This window comes from Nannospalax galili, unplaced genomic scaffold (genome assembly GCF_000622305.1).
Source record: "Nannospalax galili isolate Female #2095 unplaced genomic scaffold, S.galili_v1.0 scaffold567, whole genome shotgun sequence".
Classification (NCBI taxonomy): domain Eukaryota; kingdom Metazoa; phylum Chordata; class Mammalia; order Rodentia; family Spalacidae; genus Nannospalax; species Nannospalax galili.
Window position 1 is genome coordinate 992,010 of NW_008357638.1, and position 21,277 is coordinate 1,013,286.

General features: G+C 42.7%; 1 protein-coding gene across 3 annotated transcripts in view; it reads right to left on the reverse strand.

Moving 5' to 3' along the window:
- Nedd4l (NEDD4 like E3 ubiquitin protein ligase) overlaps positions 1–21,277 on the reverse strand; it is a 364,487-nt gene that overhangs the window by 327,873 nt on the left and 15,337 nt on the right. The window lies entirely within an intron of this gene.

The following is a 21,277-nucleotide window of genomic DNA, read 5'->3' on the forward strand; positions in this document are numbered from 1 at the left end:
AACTTCATGCTAAATTATCACACAATGAACAATATGTACTATTTTAATAGTACGAAACACTGCAGCAATACAGGCATTACACACACACACACAAACATACACATATACACACATACACACATATATAAACTGGACCTTTCTTTATAATAATAGTGTTTCTGTTCATTCATTCAGTCAACAATTACTAAGCCTCTATTATATTAAGGTGCCACACTAGATCTACACATTTAGTTAACAACATATATATACCTTCTCTATGTCTTAATCTACTATGATTTCTATGTAGGGTTGGGGAGATGGCTCAGAAGGCAAAGCACTTGCCCCAAAGCATGAGAACCTGAGGGTGGACTCCCAGAACTTATGGAAAGGTGCAGTATCGTGCATCTGTAATCCCAATGCTCCTACATCAACATGGGAGGCAGAGACAGGACAATTTGCTGAAGCTCTTGGGCCAGCTAGCCTGGGGTGTAGGAAACCAGGATGCCAGGCCCTAGGGTGAGGTGAGCCTAAAACTTATAGGTCCAGGCTGCATTCTCTGCTAAAGGGAGGGGCACTGAAAACAGTGGCTCTGATAATCCCTGTCCTGCAGAACACTGTTAGACTGGCAGGAGGAAGCAGCCTGGTCATAAAAGTGCAGGCTCCCTGCTCTGTGGGAAAGCATCTTGGTCAACAACCCTTAGCTCATCTCCTTATCCTGAACAAATAACTCAGCTATCCCTGGCTAAGAGATTAGGCCAGGTTAAAGGTTTACTCCTGAGCTAAAAGCTAAAAGTTCACCATGCTTTTAGCTTCCTGTTTCTTTGTACCCTAAATCTTTGTATGTGACTGTCATATCCCACGTGACTGCTAGTTCCTTGGGATGTATAAAAACCATCTGAATTCTAAAATAAATCGTCCTGTTGGGAACACACAGGTCCCAGAGTTTGACTCTGTCGCCGATCAGACCCTCTGCCCCGAAGCCAGCAGGTCCCCCGCTAAGCAAAGCAAACCTGAGTCCCGACACTGGGGTACACAGCAGTGGACAAGAGACCCTGTCTAAAGGTGGAAGGCAAAGACACCCATCAGACATTGTCCTCTGACCACACACATGCCATGGCATGTGCATACCTGCACGCATGCACATACACACATACTGATTAAAAAAGAAAAGAGTTCTACTTAGAATTCAAGTTCCTATTTTGAAAACATACATGTGGGGCTGCAGAGATTGCTTAAAGGTTAGGAGCACTGGCTGCTCTTTCAGAGGACCAGGGTTCGATTCTCAGCACTCACATGACAGCTAATAACTCCAGTTCCAGGGATCTGGTGCCCTCTTCTGACCTCCATGCACATTGCATGACACAGGTGCACTGACATACGTGCAGGCAATACACTCATATACATAAAATAAAAATAAAATACTAAAAATATTTTAATAAATAAAAATATACATGCCTTCAAATCATTATGAGAAACTGATGGCAAGGAACATTTACAAAGAAAGTCTTTGGTGAATAAAAATATTCTCCATTGTCTTAGTAGTGATATGGAAATATTAGAAATAGCAAAAAAAAAAAAATCCAAGAATATATATCAAACAAGTAAGTTAAGTGAATATCCTACAAAATGGAATGGTTTGCAATTAGTTATGTTTATTAAAACTGTTTTTAAAGGGGAAACGCTCATTTTATAATTTAAAAAGCAATATAAATGCATAAATAGTATTATCCTGATCCTGATGTATCAATAGTCATTATGAAATACAATAGAAAAATAGAAAATAGAAAAATTCCTTTCTAAAATGATGGAAATTTATTTCATTCTAAAATACATGGATGTAGTGGCACATGTCTTTTACCCCAGCAGAGGCAGAGGCAGGCAGATCTCTGTGAGATCCAGACCAGCCTGGTCTACCTAGAGAGTTCCAAGGCAGCTAGGACTACTAGGAGACCCTGTCTCAAAAGACCAAAAATAAAATAGAATAGAATAAACAGCCCTGTCAAATATAATGGGAGATTATTAGATTAGATGGTCACAACCCATTAGAAGGATGGTGTATTTGAGAAAGAGGCAACCTGAATACTATGCAAAACGTATTTGTTATGGAGAAATTGCTGGCAATACCAGACAGTTCAGCCCAGAGTCAGCCAACTCTTAAATTTTTTCCATGATAATCAGGTAGGTGCTCTGACCCTGGGACAGACTGCACCACACAGGCTCGGAGGAAGAGTGAGACACCAACAAACAGAATGCAGAGGCTCCGCAGCAGGGCACGGACCAGGCAAGTTGTGCTTTATTTTGTTTTGACAGAATTGATTCTAGCATCCAGATTTCCTTGTGCTCAAACATCCTTTTGTGCAAATAGCAACAAATTTCCTACTTATAAAATGGGTTTTGTTCCAAAATTTCACTTGCTTCCTATTGTCTGAAACTTGGAATGCATTTTCCCAAATGCAAATCCATTTCCAAAGTTAGCCTACAACTGTCTATTTCATGTCCAAAGAAGTTGAAGCGTGGAAAGTTTTTAATTCAATGAAAGGAGCAGAAGCCTGCTATACTAAAAATAATTTTACTTCAAAGTATTTTAAAGACCCAGGCAATGTCTTACTTCTAGAGTGATGATACTTGGGATTTTGGTTGCTTGTGTTCTCTGACAAGGATTACCTGTCCCTCAATCTCAATTCAGCCTCTTGGTCCCCAAGGAAGTCTTATCCTTCCCAAGGGGTCTTAGGAGTCCCTCTAGGGAACTGCTATCCTCTCTTCCTGTTTAGGTTTGGAAAACTGGGAGTAGGGAGGACAGTTGTTCCAGGTCCATACCAACAGGGCATACTGGCCACTACCATCGCTGTCACACCACACACAATCTGTTTGCTTACCTCGTGTGCACTCCACATTCTGATATTCATTCTACCTGTTAATAAGTGACTGTGTTCTTTTTCTTTTTCTTTATGACTTAGTTGTTCAAACAAACAAAACCAGACTCCCCATTGAGAACAGTTGGGTGTGTGTGGCCGCATATATCAACATGTGTGGTTCATTCCAAAGAAGCAACAAGGACAGGAATAAAGAAACTTTTACTGCTTTCTACAGTCAGGCGTTTTTCTCAAAATGAATTTGGGTCCACAAATTATCCAGGAAGGGGCTCAAGCAGATGAACAGGTTGTTTCTCACCTTTCCAGACCAAAACTGTCTTTAGGGATAGGCACATCTATCAGAAATATATTCCCACTTTGCTGCCCACAACAAAACCACAAGCTTCAGTGTCTCTAACACTGGAAAAACCCAGAACCATCAAATCTTATGATGTCAAACCAGAAGCTTTGACCAGAACTTCAATCTTGAAGTTCATCTGAATCACGTGTACATATTTCAGGTGCACCTGGGACCCTGTCCAGAGTGGTTCTCCATCTAGCGGGCCTCTAAGCATTGGGTCCCAGCCCTCACATTTCCCCGGGGGCCATCCTTATTGTCTAGCCTTCTTCCTCTCCACTGACACTCCCTTCAGAATTTCAGGCCTCACCCCTAACACAGTAATATGAATCTGCCCACCCCAAAACGGTGTTCCTGCAATTCCTCACACTCCCCAATCTACCTTCAACCCTGAAGACCCTAAGTGCCTCCAACTCCCATGTGCCTTCCCAGGGACTTCAGGTAAGAAAGCAGCCAAGACTTAAGCATCCAGAGGTGGGCTGCTTTCATCCTATTGCAACATGCCACCTCCTAGTCATGACTTGGGCAAATCAGGAACCTTTCTAAGCCTCATCTATGGAAAAGGGATAACAGTGACATCTACCTTGTAGGATGTTATGAAAATTGTAAATAAATACTTTGAAATCCTGAGGTCAGAACCTAAAACACAATTAAGAGCTCTGTGTTTGTTAAACGAGGCCACGAATGTACACTGCTATGATGTCCACCATCACAGTCATAACTACTATCATTCTGGTTCCAGAAGCCCTTCTTTCTAAAAGCGCAACGCCCAAGGTACAGAATGCTAAAGATGAATGGACTCAGGATGGTCCAAGTACCTCATTCTTGGTAGAAGAGAAGAAGGAAACCCAATTCAGAAGCATGAAGGAGCTAGTCCACAGACACGGGATAATCACACCCATGCTGAGCCAAGCCTCCCATGGCAACTGCTTGCTCAGCACTAGCTGGAACATGGCTAGCAGGTCATTCCTCCAGTTATGTGTCCCCCTTCCACACACCCTGCAGGTACCAGGGCCTCAGCTAACTGCCACACCTTGCCCCAAATGCTTTTTCCAGCAGAGGAACAAGAGAGAGGGCTTCCTAACATTTGCACTGCATAGGAACTCTGCAACAGTGTTATGTCCTTTGTTTCACTTCATCTTCCAAAAGCCAAGTGAGGTTGTTACTTTTCCTCAATAATAGATACGAAACAATCCTGCCCATTCTGCAGTTAAGCCCATTTCCATTCAACCCAACCCAGCCATCAGTTTTCCCACCATATGGTTCCACCAAGTCCCTGCAATCCACCAAGTAAGGAATGGCCAAACCATTATCACTTCTGCCTTGAATGGCTGGAGAAAATCTTGTTCTACACAGGCTCTGTTCATTCTCACTCAAGACAAGGACCCCACCCCCAACCACATTTTTCTACCCCTATTCCATTTTACATTTTTTAATGTCAGGAAAACACAGATTAAATAATCAGAGCATTAATCAAAATGTATCTCTTGGGGGTTGGGGTGATGGCTCCATCGAAAGCAAGAGGATCTGAATTTCATGCCCAGCACCCATGTAAAAAGCCACGTGTAGTAGCTTGTACTTGTAATCCGGTGGTGGAGAGAGGAGGACTCTGGGGCTCACTGACTTGAGGAAGAGTTCTTCATAGGCTACTAAATTTAGTTTTACCTTCAGGGGACCCAATTTTAGAAAGAAAAAGTGTCCACTTAAGTATTGTTAAATTACAGGTTTGTTCCTCATGTGACCTGAGCCACCAACTCTGCCTCCATATTACAGTTTATACAACTCAAATTACAAACACCAATGGCATGTTCGGGTTTTGTCTCAACATACAACACTGTCAGGTGTCCTATTAATGGGTTTTTCAACTTATCAAAACCTTCTGACCACAAAAAAAAAAGGGCAAGGAACATTTCTACTGAACTTCAATTCAAGCAACCAAGGAAATACTCCTTAGTAATCCAATTTACTGTTTTTATCAAATAGCAAAATCCTCTCCACTGAGGTCAGCAATGGTTCTTTTCTATGGTGCTTTGTACCAACCTAATGGTAGCTAACTTCATGACCTCCAAATGCCACAGGAAAAAAATGTTTTTACTTCTTGGACTCTCTGACCTTCCACTTCCCTTTAGCTCTCTCTAGTATAGGAAGTCCCTGTTTTAGGATGTTCTGGTCCTAAAACTCTGGTACAGGAAGGTTCTGCTTATTCTTTGGTACCAAAACTCTATCATAAACTGGGTCCTTGAAAAACACATTCTAGCCTAAGACAATGGTGGCTAAAAAAGATCCATTCTAGAAGCATTTGAGCAGCTGGGTGTCTGAGCACATGCACCATGTATGCAAGAGTTCAATCCTGAGCACATACACACAAAGATCATTTGAGACACATGCAAATATATTATTTTTCCCTAACAGTCCTCCCAACTCCACCTATAGGCCAGTCTCTGTCACTCCCCATAGGGTCTACCAAGCCTCCTCCATAGTTTTGAACCAATCATCTTTTTTTTTTTTGGTCTTTTTGAGACAGGGTCTCCCTGTAGCCCCAGCTGTCCTGGAACTCACTATGTAGACCAGGCTGGCCTTGAACTCACAGAGATCCGCCTGCCTCTGCCTCCCGAGTGCTGGGATTAAAGGCATACGCCACCACATCCAGCACCAATCATCTTTTATCCACTGAAACTTCTTAAGCTAATACTGTGCCTGGATGCTCTTCTCTGTCCCTGCCACATTTGTCTTCTTGTCTAAAAATGCACTGTCATTTCTCTAACCAGAGACCAGAGTCTGTTTGTCTTCAAAAACAAATGACTCTCACTTCCTTTGGAATTGATTCCTCAACTCAGTGTCTCATGCCACCTCTTAGGCAGATGCTTTGCTTTCTGATATTCTCAAGCTGCCTGAAATCCTACTTAAGGCTTTTTTCTTCATTGTGTTACTAATTTTTTTTCCTTAAGTCAGGCAGAGTCAGTGATGTATGTATGCTGTTCTTCCGGCTAGTTGGGGAAGCTGAAACAGGATCAAGTCAGGCAACATAGGGGAGCCCTATCAATAATAAATTACAATAAGAACAATAATAATATATAGATTTATTATCTTTTTTAAATTAGAGCAAAATAACAAGGTATAAGGACTAATAAGAAGAAAACTATCTGACATCAGTGGAAACTTAAACCGTAAGTTAACACCAGAAAAGTTTCATCATGCCAAAAGAAACTTCATATCCATTACAGCTTAGCCTTCAACAAATACTACCTTAATTTCTGACTGTGAGTTTATTTATTACAGAAGTTTCAAATAAATATATATTTGCATTACTAGAGATTTATCCTAGCACCCTGAGCGTGCTAGGCAAGTACTCTACCACTACACTACATTCTCTGACACCTTTTTACTTTGAGACAGAATCTCTCTTACTAATTTGCTCAGGTTGGTCTTGAACTCACTCTGTAGCCCAAGCAGGCCTTGAACTTGCAGATCTTCCTATTTAAGCCTGTTTTGGTTGGTTGTGGTACTGAGGGCTTTGCACATGCTTACAAGCGCTCTACTACTGACCCCTATATCCCAAGCCAATTTTGATGGGAATAAGTGTGAGTCCTCCAACCGTGTTCTGTCTTAAGATCATTTTAGGCATTCTGGGTCCCTTGAATTTCTACGTGATGGGCCACGGTGACCAGTTCTTTTATGTGTTGCTGGATTTGGCCTGTTGATATTATTCTGAGAATTTTATGTCTATATTCTTAAGATATAACATAATTTTCTTGCAATGTCTCTGGTTTCAGTATCAGGTTTTAGAACAGTGGCTTCATAAATAAAATAAGAAATGTTGCCTTCTTTTTAAATTTTATTTTCAAAGAATGTGTGACAATTCACTTAAAATATCTGGTCCTAGTATTTTCAATGTGGGGAAATTTTCTAGTTATTAATTCATCCTCTTCACTTGTTACGGATTTAGTCAGAATTTTGCATTATGCGTTAGCCAGTTATCACAATCTGTACCTGTATGAATGCGTGCACTTCACCTAGGTTATCTAATTTGTTGGCATGCAACTTCTTCAGAGCAAACTTCCAGCCACTTTACCTCTTTCTGCTTCGGGGCCCCCTGTTGGTACAGCTTGATGGTATCAGACATGTCTTGAAAACTCTGTTCATTTTCTATTCTTTCCTTTTTATTCCTCAGACTACATTATCAATTGATCCTGACTCTTGCTCTTTTAAGATTTACTTTCATTTTTAATTTTGTGTACATGTATGTGTCTGTGCATGGGTATGCATATGAGTACAGGTGCCCACAGAGGCCAGGTGTCAGATCCCTAGAGCTGGAGTTACAAGCAGTTGTAAGCCCTCAACATAGGTGCTGAGAACCCAACCCAGGTTTTCTGAAAGAGCAGCAAAGGCTCTTAGCTGCTAAGCCATCTCTCCTGACCCTGACTCTCCCAATTCCAATCTGCTGCTGAGCTCCCTTAATGAATTCTTCCTTTATGTTATAATGCTGATAATCTTCAAATTTTCTGGACTTTTTAAAAAATACTAACAACCTTTTTACTCACATTGCCTAGTTGGTAATACATCATTCCATTCTTTCACTTATTTTTCAATTTTATTCATTTTGTGGAGTGTGTGTATGGTGTGTGTGTGCGCGCGCGCATACCAAGGTGTGTGTTTGAAAGTCAGAGAACCACTCCCAGAATTTGGTTCTCAATCTACTGTATGGGTTTCAGGGGTCAAATTCAAGTCATCAGGCTTGGCAGCAAGTGTCCTTACTTAACAATGAGCCGTCTTACTGGCCTCCGCTTCTTTAGACATGGTTTCTATAATGTATCTGACACGCTTATTTCAAGTTTTGTGTAATATGCTCAAAATCAGTTTCCTGAGAACAGCTGTATTAACTACCCTTTGTTCCCCTGTGTGTTGTGGCCATATTTCCTGTCTCTTTGGATAGCTTCTAATTTTATCAAATGCTTGAAAAAAATTTTTAGTACTGTTTTTAAAAAACTACTTTATTATTTTTAATTTATGTTTATGCGTGTATTGCCTGAGTATAGGTAAGCACACCCATGTTGTGCAATGCCCACAGAAGACAGAAGAGGCTATTGGATCTCTGGAACTGGAATTACCTTGTTGTTAGCTGCCATGTGGGTGCTGGAATTTGAACCCAGGTCTTCTGCAAGAACAACCAGTGTTCTGAACCACTGAGCCATCTCTCCAGCCCCAAATGCTTGAAATTTTAAATACAGCATACAAATTCTAGCACTCATGTTCTTCTCTTCCCGATCTTCCAAGATTGTTTTGTTGATGATTAGTGACTTTGCTGAACTAATCCTGTAAAGTCTGTACATTCTATCGTGTGTGGCACCTCAAGTTGCTACTTAGTTTTGTGGTTTGCTAATTATTGGATAGAAATATTTCCTTAAAGGTCTTGAACTAATTGATTTTCTAGTCTTTATTGTGGATTTGTGTATGGTACTGGGGGGCATGACTTGGGGAGGGAATGTCTCTAATACTCTGCCGGTTTATAGCTTTACCTTAGTCTTTACTTTGTCCTTGCATAAAGCTTCAAGATGAGTCACACCTTGGGGCCTTCAGAGGTCCTCCCTGGGCATGCACAGAACATTCTAGATTCTCAGGAATATAATGGAGCTTTTCAGGATCCCTACTAGACATTTCCCTTTTGTTTTCCTTTCTTTTCTTTTTTTTTTGGGGGGGGGGGTTGTCACTGGCTGACCTCAAATAGCAATATGCTCTCAGGGAATGGTGATTTTAAAATGACCAATGATTGCTACAACTACTCACTAGAGATGTTTGCACAAAGTGAGCTAAATTAGACCAAATAAAGACAAATCCTGAGAAAGCCACTATTCAGCAAGCTACCAAAAAGATCAAAGAGTGGCATTTCTTTGGAGGTCAGTCCTTTCGGGGAGCTGCAGTTCTACTCTGCCCATCTAGTGGCTGCTCAACTAATGGTTTTCACAGCTACATACAGGTGGGAGGACAAATGTTATATGGGTAAGCAAACACCACAAAGCTTAATTAACCATCCCTCAGTTGTTCCAAATCTTTAATTTCCACAGTTCTGAAAACTTGCTATGAATGGGTTTTGCTGCTAATGCTCTCATTGCATCTGTGGAGATGTTCAGAGGCTGTCCCTCCATCACAGAGATCTCTGGGGCCTTCACATTTTTGCACTATTAGTAGGGTATCTGTCATTAGTTTAAACTCAGTATTGCTGTCACTTAGTATCACAGCATCAACCCAAAGACTGTTGCTTCTTTAACAACAGTAGTTCAAGAAAAATCTGGAAAAATCGTATTTCATTCCCCTCTATCCAGCTGAACATCCATCCTGAGGAATCCCACTTCCTACATCAGAGAAAAGTGAGAGTCTGGAGTACTCTTAGTAAGAAGTTACAAACATGTTGACTTCAACATCTGAAAGTTTGTTCCTGGTGAGATGACCTCAATTTCAATTCTAAAACTGCAGGTGCACAGCTACTTGAAAGTCATGGAAACAAAGGTTTTAACAACTGTACTTGCCACACTGTTAACACCTGCTGAGAAAGGACATAAAGAGCTAAGCATATCTTCTGAGAACCTATTCTAGAATGTAACAGGGAGCCACAGGACAGCACACCTTCAACAGCGAGAATTAAAGACCAGAGGTGCTGGTTTGTCCTCCACCATAGTATACTCCATTCAAGGTCAAGGTTGGGCCATCAGCCCTACCTCACTGACAACTCTCAAGCTTTTCCCTACAGCAAACCTGAGTCAGCTGCTATCACCTAATACAAGACAATTAAGAGAACCTGCCCACTTCTACTCCAAGTGGCTCAGAATCAGATTCACCCTTTTTGCAGCCAGCTCTTTGATTTCATAAGTGGCAACTGTTTTTCTACCTGCTGAGCTGAAAAGCCAATCATGACTGAAATCAGAAATGCTTATGTTCTTTGAGTTGGAGGATGCTGTAGTGCTAAGCTAGGGAGATAGCTAAGTACTAGAGTGCTTGCCTTACAAGCAGATAGGCTCCGAGTTTGAGCCTCAGAATCTTTTTTTTTTTCCTCTCATGTCAGAGGCTGTGGTCCATGTTTGTCTTCCCAGTACTGGGGAGAGAGAGACAAGCAGATCCCTGGAGTTCACTAACCCACCAACCCACCCTACTTGGCAGAGTTCAGGGCAGTTGTCCCAAAAAACAAGGAAGATGAACAGCACCTAAGGAACAACAGCCAAGGCTGTCCTCTGTCCTCCACAGTCACACAAGTGTACACACACACACACACACACACATATCACATCACATCACAAAAGAATACTGTAGCCCTGTTGTAAAGCAGCACAGACCCATTTTACCCAATGTTCAATTTCCTGCCTCAACACAGACTGCATTTCCCTGTCACCACTACAACTGTATTTTAAGATCCGTGCATTCCCAGACTGGCTAAGGTGTACCAGCTTTCCAGAGTCCATGCCTCACCTCCCCTTTGCTTGATGCCACACATAAAGCATCCCTTACTCCGGCTCCCCACTACTCAAAGAGCTCCACTGGACACAAATTACATATCAGAAATGACAATATACAGACAGCTACACGAGCTCCTGAAGTGTGGTACAGTTCCCGTGAGCAAGTTCATTTCACTGTCAGATAGAAACTTCCATTTAGCAGCTAAAAGACCCAAGCCCATTGGAACTAGAAGTGCATCAGATGTACCCTCATGTGCTCCCAGCCAGATGTGCTAACCCAGATGTGCCCCTGCAGGCCCCTGAGATAAGCAATTCATCTTATCTCAGAAATTGTTTTAACCAGATAAATTAGATCATTCCCTGAGAATCTGCCGATGAAAGGAGTAAACAGATATGAGTGCCCTGAGTGGAGATACTGAGTGTCACTTTTACAAAGTCTGAGGTCACCATAGTATCAGATACATATGTACATTCACAAAGACATATTCAAGGAGCTGCAGAGATGGCTCAGCGAGGATTGGGGTTAGAGTCCCAGCACCCACATGGTGGTTAACAACCATCTGTAGGCTCCAGTTCCAGGGAATCCAATGTCCTCTTCTGACCTCCGTGGGCACTGAACGATATGGGTACACTTACATACATGCAGGCAATACATGTGTAAACATAAAATAAAATAAATAAAATAGTTTTAAGACTATATTTGAACATCCCTAAGCAGGATATGTAAATTTGGACTTTCATCTAGACCTCTTACATTAGTCCACTTTTCATCAATATATTGAAATACCTGGCCAGGCATGGTGGCGCACGCCTTAAATCCCAGCATTTGGGAGGCAGAGGCAGGAGGATGTCTGTGAGTTCCAGGACAGCCTGGTCTACATAGCAAGTTCCAGGCCAGCTGGGGCTACAGGAAGACCCTGTCTCAAAAAGACCAAAACAAGAGAGATTTAACTACCTGACAATTTTGGAAGCTGATAACAGAAACAACGTGGACAGACTCTGGCGAGAGTCCCAAGAAAAAGAGTGGGAGTATGTAAAGGAGGAGCAGCTAATATCCGGAACAGGAAGCCAGAACTGAGCAGGGCCAACCACCCTCTTTCTAGAACTTGCCAGGGTCCTGTGAGAATCAAGAACATAACCCTAACTGACCTGGGAGTTTCCACAAGGCCCCACCACTGAAAGATTCCACCTCCCAATACCACAGAAGGGCCAAACTTCTAACATGGAGACTGTTGGGGACAAACTACTTCCAAGTCATAGCACCTGATTTAAAATAGGACTATACACCACTTAACTGACCAAAACCATAACCACCCATGCTCATGCAAGCAACCCTAATTAAAAACAATGGGACACACACACACACATCCATGGAAGTAGGAGGGGGCTTTGGGAAGAAGGGGTTAGACAGAAGTGGGACAGGGATACAAGAAGACATGGGGTACGATAAAGTAATTTTATACACACACACACACACACACACACACACACACATATCATTCACACACATACACACACACACAGAGATCATTCCCTGATAATCTGCTGATGAGAATGTGTGTGTGTGTGTGTGTGTGTGTGTGTGTGTGTGCTGTGAAGGAAGAAAAAATTTTTTGGTCTTTTTGAGACAGGGTCTCCCTGTGTCCTGGAACTCACTATGTAGACCAAGCTGACCTGAACTATTCATAGAGCTCCACCTGCCTCTTCCTCCTGAGTGCGGGGATTAAAGGCGTGCACCACCACGCCTGGCTTGCCAGCATTCTTTTAGAAAGAAAAGTAGTTTAAATGAAAAACAAACAAGTAAGGTTGTTCTCCATGTCAGTTTGCTTCTTCGGAGCTGCAGTTTATTACTCTTTTCTTTTGCTCTAGAGTATCCTTTCCTGGCCAAAACCAAAACATTTAACTTCAAGAATTTGGGCCTTGGAGCTGGACAGACGGCTCAGTGGTTAAAAGCACTTGCTACTCTGCAGAAGACCCAGGCTCAGTTCCCAGCACCCATATGAGGCAGCTCACAATCACCTGTAACTCTAGTACAGGGGGTCCAGTGGCATCTTCTGGTCTCTGTGGATACCTGTAAGCATGTGGTGTGCGCGCGTACACACACACACACACACACACACACACACACACACACAGTCAGGCGCACACAAACATACAATATAAAATAACTTGAGCCTTAAAGTATTTTTTTTAATTTTGTTTCTCTCCTGATACTGACCCCAGAAGACAGAAACATTTACAAGTACAACTTGTTCCTTTTGAATAGTCTTTAAACACTAAGAACCCTGCTGTGTCTTGATAGCCACCTTTGGACGCTACACATTCACTTTAACTGGAGGTCATCAGCCAACACCTTCTCAGGCCTGCTCTACTGGGACTGTGGCCGTTGATGTTGGGATCCCATTACAGCCACCACTGTGAGTGGTGGGCATATGTCCTGGGGAATAAATTTAACTTCTAGAAGGAGCTCTAGAGCTAACTGGTGTTTAAAGCAAGTGTTTAATCACATTAATGAGGTGCTATTGTAAAATTATGAAGCTGATATAACTAATCTAACCTGACGGAGGAACAGTACTGACAGAGGAAGGAATACAGAGAAATGCACTGACCCATGGTCACCCCATTCAGAGTAAATATGGGGCCCCCAAGAAGCTGCCCTAAAGGGCAATACTCAGATGGCCACGAATGGCCTATTTCTTTTAAAGACATGCCATGCCTTATTTTATTGTCATTCCTAGCTAAGAAAAAGGAAAAGGGGCCAGTGGTGGTGGCACAAGCCTTGATCCCAGCACTTGGGAGGCAGAGGCAGGCAGATCTGTATGAGTTTGAGGCCAGCCTGGGGCTACAGCAAGACCCTATCTCAAAAAAAAAAAAAAAAAAAAAAAGAAAGAAAGAAAGAAAGAAAGAAAGAAAGAAAGAAAGAAAGAAAGAAAGAAAAATACCAAAGCCACACAGGAGACTAGCACAACTCAAAGTGTGGTCACTGACATACCTGGACACACTCAACAGCACACAGCAGTAACTGATTGCTGTTTGTCTTGAAAAAACACAGCAAAAGCATTTACCACATGGGATATGATAAAGGGCATCTGGTGGTGACAATGTAAAGAAAGGTTGCTAAGAAATGGAAAGATTAGCAACTTAATGAATTATGTTCATTCATAGGATGAAGGAAATTTTAATTAACAAACTATCTTCTTCTTTTTCATTTATTTATTTATTTATTTATTGGTCTTTTTGAGACAGGGTCTCCCTGTGGCTCCAACTGGCCTGGAATTTACTATGTAGACCAGACTGGCCTTGAACTCACAGATTGGCCTGCCTTTGCCTTCCAAGTGCTGGGATTAAGGCCATGTGCTACCACACCCAGCTCTTAACAAACTATCTTTAAAAGCAAAGGCAAAGTCTGGGCAAGAGCAGGGGAGGTCTTAGACCTAAATACAATCTCATTGTTGGCCCAGGTAACAGGCATCCATAATCTGACAAGTCAGTTCATCAGTCCTCCAAAGAGGCTCCACTACTGCTGTTGGGTATGACTTCCTTGAGTGTTAAGACCACACTGAGCACAGGATGTGCCAGGCAATGATGACCTTAATATATTAATAAAGATGGTCTTCAACTTAATGGGTTATATACACCAAAAGCCCACTGAAAATATTTTAAGTCAAAAAATGTATTTAATACAGCTAACCTAACGAACATTACAGCCAGGTGTAGCCAACCTTAACCATGCTCAGAAGAGTCCTGATGGCCTACAATTGGGCAAAGCCATCAAACACAAAGCCCTGTTGATATCTCATGTAATTTATTGACTACCATATACTGAAAATGAAGAAGAAAATTATTACATGGGTATGACTTTCATACCATCATACAGTGAAAGAAATAGTAGGTCAGATCAGCATGAGTCAGAGACTATTGGTAAAAACATGACCACTGGTGTCAGCCCTTGTAGTCATGATCAAAATGGCAGATGTGTCTCTAGCTACACATTACAGCAATGAGGTCCTCACAGTCTAACACAACAGGAAAGTTCTGAATAAAAGGGATAAAGAGGGCCAGCAAGACGGCTCAGTAGGTAAAGCTGCTTGCTGGTAAGCCTGACAACCAGAGTTTGATCCCTGGAGTCCACATAATCCACGACTCCCAAGAGTTGTCCTCTGACTGTCATAGTGTGGCATGGCACATGCAGGTGACCACAGAAAAATACACAAAACTAAATAATTTTTTAAATTTATTTAAGGGAATATAGAAAACAATACATCATATGACCATTTGTCACATGAAACGTCAGGAAAAGAAAATTTTCCTCGCAGCCAGTATTTCCTGAACATAAAGGATCAGGTAGTTTTAATAAAACATTATCATTCGTCACTTTAAAATTGCAGTGGTAGAGCCAGGAGTAGAGACGCACATCTTTAATCATTTAATCACAGTACTCAGGAGGCAAGGGCAGGTGCGTATCTGGGAGACTGAGGCCAGATTGGTTTACACAGAGACAATTTCAGAGTCCTTGTCTCAAAAAGATCAATCAATAAGTAAATAAATAAACAAGGAATTGTAGCATTAATGTGAATTGTATTAGTCAGAGAATTCAATTTCTAATTAATTTGTAAGATAAGTGTGCTGGGTAGCTTTAGTTGTCAACTTGACACACGTGGGTAGAGGGAGCCTCAACTGGGGAATTGCCTCTATTGGAGTGGCCTGTGGCCATGTCTAAAGGGTATTTTCTTGATTGTTGAGTGAAGTGGGTGGGCCCAGCCCACTGTGGGCAGTGCCACCCCTGGGCAGGTTGTTTTGTGTTGTATAAGCAGGCTGAGCATGGACTAGGGGAGCAAGCCAGTAAGCATCATTCCTCCATGGCCTATGTTCCAGCTCCTGCCTCCAGGTTCCAGCCGGGAATTCCTACCTTGGGATCCCTGATGAACTGTAACCCAAGAGATGCAAGCCAAATAAGCCCTTTCCTCCCCAAGTTGGTACTGGTGAGTGTTTTGTCACAACAATTGAAAGCAAACTAGAATAGATACCTTAGCTTGAGCACTGGAAAGAAGCCAGCTATAAACATGTTTATCCCTTACAGAAATGTGCACCTGGGGGCTGGAGAGAAGGCTCAGCAGTTAAGAGCCCTGGCCACTCTTGCAGAGGGCCTGGGTTCAATTCCAAGCACCCACATGGCAGCTAACCACCATCCTTGACTCCAGTTCCACAGGCACTGCATAACATGGGTACACTTACATACATGTAGGCAATACACTCATAAAATAAAAATAATAAAATACTTTCTTGAAAAAAAGAAATGTGCACCAATACACCAACACCTTTTACAGAGGTGCTGGGGATCCAGCTTAGGTCCTTATGTCTGCTTGGCATAAGGACTGAGTCATCTTCGCAGCCTAAAATCATGTCTTTTTTATGGTTACCCTTCAACACTGGGCTAAGATTAGAAGTGCTCCTTTAATTATTGTTTGAATATATTTTAAGAAACAGAATAATAAAAATAAGTGAAGCCATCACATAGCTCCTTGGTGATGCTTTCTTCTGAAGGGTCTACTGTACTCAAGTGTGCTGTCTTCCCACCATAGAAAAGGAGACCAGTGAGTAACCATTCTCAAGGAAAGCAATAGTAGATCCCAGTATTCCTCAATGGGAAATTCTGGAGTAAGGATTGGGCCTAAGTACAGTCATTTTGATAACAACAGCAATGTTCTATGACAAAAATGGACAAAATGTGTCTCTTGCTTTTGCTTTGTTGTTTTTCTTTTTCTTTTTCTTTTTTTTTTTTGTCTTTTTGAGACAGGGTCTCCCTGTAGCCTCAGCTGTCCTGGAACTCACTATGTAGATCAGGCTGGCCTTGAACTCACAGAGATCCGCCTGCCTCTGCCTCCTGAGTGCTGGGATTAAAGGCATGCACCACCACGCCTGGCTTTGCTTTGTTTTTATAGTGAGACAGAGCTCTGCTTTGTAACCCAAGCTGACCTAGAACTCATTATTCTGCTGCTTCAGCCTCCTGAGTGCTGTGACTACATGTGCGTGCCACCATACCCAGCAAAAACATGTGGTTGTGTGCACATGTACGCGTGCAGGCCAGAGGTCAATGTAAGGTGTCTTCCTCTATCACTCTCCACCTTATTTTCATCAATTCAGCCATGCTGGTTGGCCAATGAGCTCCAGGGACATGCCTGTCTCAAACACCTCCCTGCCCTCTCAACCCTGCCCAGCACATACCACTCCAGGCTTTTGTGTGGGTGCTAGGGATCCAAACTTGGGTCTTTGTGCTAGCACAGCAGGTAAGCACTGAACCAGCGCCCCAGCCCCAAAACATGTGTTTTATGATTACTCTTAATACTGGACTATCTTTGGAAGTACTTTATTATCTACTCTTCAAGAACCCATGCTTGCTAGATCTGGTGGCACACACCTGTAATCCCAACACTCAATAGGCTGAAGCAGAAGAATGGTAAGACCGAGGCCAGCATGGGACAAGTAAGATCCTGTCTCAAGGAGAAAAAAAAAACTCAATCTCCCACCACAAAGCTGGAACTATGTGCTTACCAAATTTCACAATACTCTCTGCCTCCCAGGGCCCTTCCAAGCATCAATTTTCCAGTGAATAGGAAGGTATAGTTCAAAAGTTTCCCTGTAAAGAACCACTACCTGGAGTCCTAGCACCTTTCAGGGCAATAGCCTTATAGGTAAAACAAAGAAAATTCAACTCGCCAGGCATGGTGGTGGTGTACACCTTTAATCCTAGCACTTGGGAGGCAGAGGCAGGTGGATCTCTGTGGGTTCGAGGCCAGCCTGATCTACATAGTGAGTGCCAGGCCAGCTGGGGCTACAGGGAGGCCCTGTCTCAAAAAGACCAAAAAAAAAAAAAGACCTGAGACCAATAGAAAAATCACTCCCACTATCCCAGATACTGAATCTCTCTCAAAGCACCATCCAGAGCCTACCTTAAAATACATATGTAACCAAAAATACTGATGAGATTCAGTCATGAGACGTGAGAGGCCTGCCTCTAGAGCCCTCAGAAGATGGGTTACCAAGTAAGGTACTACCTACACCAAATTCTCCCCCCAGAACTGCAGGACACTATTAAGGGTGGGGTGGACACCTGCTGAAAGATCCAAAAGCCTTCTCAATCCACTCTGGACTCAAATGAACTGACTCTTCAAAGGAGCCAAGCCTCTTGAAAAATCAAACTATTTTTTAAAAGCTCCACTACCTTGCAATTCAGACTGGTCCTTCCAGTTCCCCATTTCATTTTATTCCTTATCAAAGGCACAGTCAGTCATTAGTATGGATGCCTGCTCTACTTCACATGCACCGGGAAGAATTAAGGCTTTCAATTGTAACTTTTACATTTCATTGTACCTTAATGATAAAGATGGTAACTACTGTCATCTTTAAATCGGCAGTGGAAAGCCAACAACTAAATATTTCTTTGACTACCCACTGCAAATCCTTCATGACTGGAAAAATCGATCCACTGCAGAGCTGACTATAAATAGCCCTCTTCCTTCCTGCCACCTCCAGTCTGAAACCAACACTACCAAAAAGCACCACTCAACCCAGCATGAGCCTTCCTTCACATGGTTATGAGGCAGAGAGCAGGAAAGGGGAACATTTGAGTTGGACAAGCCCAAGAGATCATGGAGCAGTCCTGACTCAGTGGGGGTGATGACAGTAGAAAGGAACAAAAGGATGACACAGGGAATTTTGGAGGAACACCCCATTAGATCTGGTTACTGCTTACCAGGTAAGGAGGAGTCCAGAATAACCCCCCAGGCTTCTTGCTTCAGAAGACTTAGAAAGAAGGAAGAAGCCCGAGTTTATTAAATACCTACTGAGGTAGCTCTACACAAGGGGCCAATAGTCTACTTCCTTCTACGCAATGCCTAGAGGCATTTGTGATTATGGGTGGAGGCTGGGCCACTGATCAACATTTTACATGACATTCTCTATGATGGCTGTCTGGCTTCCAGTACCAAATAGTGCCAAGACCAAGAAGCCCCACTCTAGCATCTAATTAATCCATAAACAGATTACAGGAGAACATATTGTTTCTCCTAATCAGAAAACTGAGGCTTAGAGAGGATGGTGGATCATGTGGCTAAAACTATATCCTTATAGGTGTCTGGTTCAAAACCACTCTCTCAGGCGCTGCACGGTAAACTAGTTTCCTTCCATCTCCTCCCCTCTTTTCCTCCCTCTCCCCCCTCCCCTCCTCCCTTTCCTTCTTCCTTTCCTTTTCCTCTTCCTTCCTTTCTTTCTTGCTTGTTTTTTCTTTCTTTCTCTGGATCTCTGTATCCCAGGGGCCTGGTTCCTCCAAGGGGCAGGGCCTGCTGCAGAGAGCTGACTGAGAAGTGTTAGCCACAAAGGGAAGGGCTTCTGGATGCCATCTTGGAACAGGAGCTGACTGGAATGCGGCGGCTGGACTGGGCGCGCAAGAACCAATGGCCCAGCATTTACCGACCTGGGGCGAGACTGGGGGCCCACAAGGCATGGGTGAAAGCTAGCTGACTATGGGCGGGCCATGGGAGTGATCTGGAGTGGCGAACTCTGAGCCATGGCACAGAGCTGGGTACCGGGTGCTTGTTTCTTTGTAAGTCACCCCTCCAAGGGCATAAACCATAATAAAGTCACATAAAAATATGTTATATGGTTTATCTGATAGCGCGAGACCCCAAGAGAACTCGGGCGACAAGACTGGCATAGTCGGTAGGGTGAAGGCTCTAAAAATGACAAACCATGGAAGTTTGGAAAAAGCTAGAGAGCTGAGAGTGGCGCTGAGATGGTTTTTACAATGGATTATAAAATATGTAACTAGAAAGGGGCCTACCATGCAGAAGCACGGGCCACAGCTGTGTTGTAAATGTGGAGGTATGTTGCGGGTATGTGAAGATTTGTTAAAGGTTGTCCAGAGACTAGAAAATCTTTTTTACTGGCTCTGGACACAAAGGGAGCACCCAGAGAGGGGTTGTGTGGCTACTTTGCATAATAAAAGATGTGTCCCAGGCAGGGAAAGCTGAAAAGGCTACAGAGGTCCTGGCAGATCCAGTTGCAGAGCTTCAGAGAGAAAAAAAAACGGGACACTTTAACTTGTGTAAGGTCCAAGGGCTCAGAGGAAAAGACAGATAATAGTAAAAAAGAAGATGACCTAAAAATAAAAGTAGCTAAAGCTGCCCCTCAGATTCAAACGTTGATATAAAAGGAAAAAAGCTAACAGTGCTGTAGCTAGGAAACATTCCACACTGGAACTGTTAAAACTAGGAAAAACTTACAAGCAAGCAATCAGAGAGGCCCTAGCCATGTGGCTTGTGAGAGTATGAGACATGGCAGCAAATGACGTCACTCTAAGTCCTTCAGAAGCTTCACAACTAAGTTATATAACCACCCATCCATCCTTGCAATATAGGCTGTTCAACCTAGGCCAGTGCAAGGGGGAGCAGTCCTTAATGGGATGGCTGGTTGAGGGCATTAAAGATACACAGTCATCACCAAGGGAGACTAACATAATTAGCAGGGGCTGGAGGACTATAAAGGAGGGATAGGCATTACTGAGAGAACTAAGTATGAGAAAAGCAATATATGATGTCCAGTTCACTGGGCCAGATAAGACCGTGTTCACCAGAGATATGAAGGAAAGCTTAATTCACCTGGGACCTTGAGAATGGTATGAAGCTTTAATGGTTTTACTAAGCCCTTTAACGGGACATGATCTTTGTAAAGTGAGACAGGCTTTGGCAAATCTAAATGATTCTGATCAGCGTGTAAAACGTGTCTATAGAATAACAGAACTATAAGAGATATAAAAAAGACCAGACTGAAGAAATGGTCTACTTGGGTTACTTGAAGACAAATGTGGCAAGACTTATGTTGAGCCCAAATTCCCAGAGAAAAAAATTAATAGAAATCCAAATTCAGTACTAAGGTGTTTCTGGAGGGCTTTAAAACCAGAAGAACAGTTTACAAAAGACATTCAAAGGATAAAAACTGTCCCTGGGTGGTTAAGAATCCCTAAGGATTAAATAAGATGCATTTCTCTTCTGATAAAGGCTATACTAGGGGTGGAGGCAGTTTTTTCCACCAAGTTCTCCCACAACAACCAGGTGTGGTCAATGGGGAGATGACAGATATGGCTACAGTCAGGAGGCAGACCCAGGGCCTGCCTGACTCAGGGAACCAATAAATGCAACGGGGACAGAAGCCCCCTGCCTCCTTAGCCCAGTGCAGGGTCAGGCAACTGGATCTGTCAGTATATCAAGAATAAAAGCATACAAAGAGACTCCATGTAAAATCCCAAGAGTGAAATGACTCCAAAGGGATAACTAAAGATGATAAAAGAGCTAACCAAATTAATGCCTTGTACCCATGGCTAGGGTACCTAACAAGGATCTATGGAGAAAACAGTTAATACAAATGGGCAAAACCTTTCCATGCTTGTGAGACCTTGTCTATGATTGATTTAATATATAATGTTAACCTTCCTTTGAGTGTTTTACAGATGTGAAACCCACTTGAAAGGTACCTGAAGAAGCAAAGGCCAGCTATAGCTGTAAGAGTCTTGGGAGTTTTACGGTTGGGTAAGGTAAAGACAGAGACTCCCAAACTATACAACTGTTTGTTAAGAAAAGCTACAGTAC